Source organism: Morus notabilis, unplaced genomic scaffold (genome assembly GCF_000414095.1).
Source record: "Morus notabilis unplaced genomic scaffold, ASM41409v2 Scaffold6416, whole genome shotgun sequence".
Taxonomy (NCBI): Eukaryota; Viridiplantae; Streptophyta; class Magnoliopsida; order Rosales; family Moraceae; genus Morus; species Morus notabilis.
In genome coordinates, this window is record NW_010366859.1 from 2,007 (window position 1) to 6,227 (window position 4,221).

The 4,221-nt window shown below is 32.8% G+C and overlaps 1 long non-coding RNA gene across 1 annotated transcript; it reads right to left on the reverse strand.

The window, feature by feature from the left end:
- Nucleotides 1-1,465: 1,465 nt before the first annotated feature.
- On the reverse strand, nucleotides 1,466-4,213 carry LOC112094112. Its single transcript, XR_002903363.1, has 4 exons — nucleotides 4,132-4,213; nucleotides 2,971-3,052; nucleotides 2,059-2,307; nucleotides 1,466-1,698 (listed from the first exon to the last, which is right to left on the reverse strand). It is a non-coding gene; the product is annotated as an uncharacterized LOC112094112 (long non-coding RNA).
- Between the last annotated feature and the right edge of the window lie 8 nt (nucleotides 4,214-4,221).

Genomic DNA, 4,221 nt, shown 5'->3' on the forward strand with positions numbered 1-4,221 from the left:
TCTTATTAAACCAGAATACCGAAAAGGGATTCACTTCATAATACTTTCACTAGTTAAATACCACTCCTAACTCTGTTATACAGAAACCAATTTCACAAGAAACGAAGGAAAAACAAAAAAAAAATGAGAGAGACAATGATCCAAATCAGGCATGACCCTCGATAATCATATGGAAATAGGAAGCAGGCAATGGCATGCCCCATGGTGGTGTATATTTTGAACGTGAAATTGAAAGACCAATTAAGCAAACGATGAGATGGTTTTGAAGCCCAACCTCCAAAAAACTAGAGAGGCAGTGAATCATTACAGCTTTGTAGAGCCAAATTGAGAACGACATTACAAAAAGTCAAAGGAAAGCAGAAAGTTTTCTCCAGCCAATTTTCATCATATCTCTCCTTTCCCAAACACATCCATCTTTGTTTTCTTCCTATTCTTCTCAAACCACCTCAATCACATCCCAATGCATAGTAAAAATTACACGCACAGCAAAAATACATATATCGAACACAAACACGCAAATAAAACATGTGCGCCTTATGGCGTAAAACGAGTGTTGTCGTCTTAATGGCACCACATAGTGTGCCCAAAATCAATGGCAGACCAGTTCTAACTCTGAAATTGAAGCATCTAAAAATCTAATATACCAAAAAAAAAAGTCATACAACACTAAAAATCGGAAAAAGGGAACGCAACTTGAAGAATCATAAACTCAAGAATCAATATAAAAGATGTCTGATGGCGAAATCACGAAATGTAGTCAAACGCCAAATTTATGAAGAAAAAAGGCACCATAAGCAAATAATGAACATGTTGAAGGAACTTATACGGAAAAAGTACAACAGTAATTTTGGTCCAATGGAGAAATTAACACTTCAGAAAAAAGCTTCAAAGTAGGAAAATGTATGGAGAATCTTTCAACCCAATCTTTCATTCGATTTTCCCACACTTTCTCAAGAACAAAACATGCACCAAAAAAATGGAATCAAGAAATAGAGTAGAGTTCGCCACCAAAGCGTAGATGTCGACCTCATCATTCAAGTTGATGGCGATTCTAAATAGCGAAAAGGAGAGAGAGAGAATAACACGAAAGAAGAGAAAAAAGATGAAGAAAATATAGAGAATGAAAAACTAATGCTTCAGGGGAGGGGAAAAAAGAGCACAGAAGACAACAAAATAGATAAACAAAACCTTTTGACTAGTAAGAACGTGAGAGCAGCTACAATAAACACACTCTGCATTCTAATATTCTAAAGTTACTAGTTGAGGGATGAGCATGTTCTGCTTCTAAAATTAATGCGGATTTTTTTTATCAAATTTATAGAAATATAGCTTTGTTTAGTTTTCTTCAAAAATAGTGGTCTTTTTTCTTTAAAAACAATCTCATTCAAAACTCACAAATGTCGCTAAACAACAACAGAACTAAAACCAATTAGCAGCACATCAAAACACACCCAAAAAAAAAAAAAAGGAAAAACCTGAGCCTAATAAAGTCCTAAGGTACATCATCCCTTGAAAAAAAGAAACAAGAAAGCAACATAGGGGAAAAGAAGGTTACACCGCCACTTTGCAAGGTTGAACAGAAAATTGCAACTACTAGGAAAACAGTGGGCCTCTCGACCATAGAAGCTTAAGGGCATCTGCATGTCAAATCATCATCATAACCAGTAACAAATTCCTTGAACACCACCGCTGTGTCACCTTCAAAACAGTGAAACAAACAAAGACCGCACAGTAGTGAACTTCTGTTAATGCGCATCTGTGATGTTTTCTAACTATGACCATCCTACTATTATTTTTTCCCTTTACATCTGAATTTCCCACATATTCTTTTTTTTTACTAGAGAACAATAGTAAAATTAAAATTCAAGTCGTCCATAAAATGGGATACGGTACATCCTAAAAGTTAAAATTTAAAGTCACCATAGAACAATCAAGAAGTACCATAAAAGGAGCTTCCAATATCATAATCTTGAACCTTTCAAACATTGGAAGCTTACTTCACTAGCTATTTCTCACTTCCCAACAAGAAAAAAAAAAGAAAAAAAGGCAAGGACTCACCAAAATCTAAGACCTGATGCAGATCATGGGATCCTCCATGTTCACTAGGCATGTTCTTAATGATATCAGAGTCACCTGGATCAATAATGCCTAGGCAGCATACTCTGTAGTATTTTCCACCTGCTGTTCCCAAGTCTACATTGTTGCCATTGTAGTGATGAACTCCCAAAAACAATTTTAACATGCTAAAAGTCTTCATTTCCCCAAATTTCAACAACTTTCAGAACCTCCACTACTAAACCGAATCAACTTCATCAAAAAAATGCTATGTATCACAATTTGTTATAATTATTTCATTCCCACTCTGAACTCAAATAATGCCAGGCAAAAAGTTTAATATGTAGTACTGCACCAAGAAGGTCAAGAAAAATCACACGCAACTTACTAAAAAAACACTAAGCAAAAAAAAATAAAAAATAAAAAAGAACAGAAGAAAAGAAAAAGGGAAAAAAAAAGAACAGCTAACAGAAAGTCATAGGTGTATAGTGCCAAGCATGAAATTTTATTGTCTCCTAAATAAAGGAATGAACAGAAGATTTAAAAAAAGTAAGCAAAATAGAGAGACACAACAAATGGCAAAACCACATAAGCACTGCTCTATCAAAACAAATTCAATCTTAAATCTAATTCCCCATACTTTCATGTAAACAGTTCACATTCAACAAAAAAGCACAATTCACAATTAAGAAATTTTAATTTAAGGACATAATGAGTACGGAAAAAAGTAGAAATTAAATCATTCAGATACAATAGTTAAGGAGGTTTGTTATTTATATTGATATCTTTTGTGAATAACACCGTAAGACTCCAATAAGATTGTACTTGCAATAAATCAATATGGAGCATAAAAAAATATTTAATAATATTGATGGTCTTGCTTATAGTAAGTGAAAGCAAGGAATAATTAACTACCTTTTTTTAGTCTGCCAACGCCACAATTCCTGAAAATCAACATTTCTTGTACGATCACAAGAGTCCTCGCCGTAAGGAGTATCTAAGAAGATTTTAATAGCAAATGTTAATTAAAATATTATCTTGCTTGTATATCTCTGCTTTTAAAATGCCCCTATCAGCAACACCAACACTTCCAATAATTTAATTGATCTAATACCACTCACAAAGTTACGAAGATAGTCAAAATCAAAGATAAAAGTGGTGGCAACATTCAAGCTACAACCAATGCCACTTTTGGACTAAAACCCAATAGAAATATGGGATTTACAACTTAAAATAAAATTGAAGTTAAGATCAACCGCAACATTGGAGCTAGAACCAGTGGTAATAGTAGTCAAACGCCAATGGTAATGCTGGAGCTAAAAATATCAGTAATATTGAAAAACAGATGTTTCAACATAAAAATAATAATAATAATAATAATAACAATAATAACAATAATAATAATAAGATATACAAATCTTACCCTTTAAGAAGCTCAGTAGAGATCTAATTTTGAGTAAAATTTTCTGGCCAGTTATCTCACAAAATATCACACAAGCAATCATCCAAAGGTTAATGAATTGTTAGCTCAAAAACTATACCATCTCCTTTCAAAACATGGTCAAGTGTAGAATGATTAAAATTAAGTGTAATCTGCAAGCTAGTTTCTACCAAAAATCCTTAAATGCGCCAACAGGTAATCTGTAGATTTTTTAATGATTGCATTTCCATCATTGTTAGTCCTTTAGATTGCCTAGCACAATTTCAGATAGTCAACAAACAAACATATTCCATACCAATTGAAATAGAAACCAAAACGTTAATAGTTCCATCCGTCGATATGACACAGCGTATTAACAATCACAAAATCCCCAAGCTCAGAATCCAAGGGAAAAGTTAAAAGAAAAGAAAACCAATAATCGTCCATGAAAAAACATAAATAAATTAATCGTTCACAATATTTATCCTTGAAGTATTTTTAAATTGAATGGAATATAATGCAAAAAGAAGAATTGGAACCTGTTGAAAAACATATTTTTCCGTTAAGAAAAACATATTTTGAAGAAGAGTTAAAAATATATAAAATAAAAATAATTGAATTGACAAAAAGAGGGAAAAAACACAAAAGAAAAGTACCAGATGGAACAGAAGCTTCAAACTCTGTAAGCATGGCAGAAAATCCTCTAAAAGCATGATTGTTATTGTGTATTATAGACATTCTCTCAT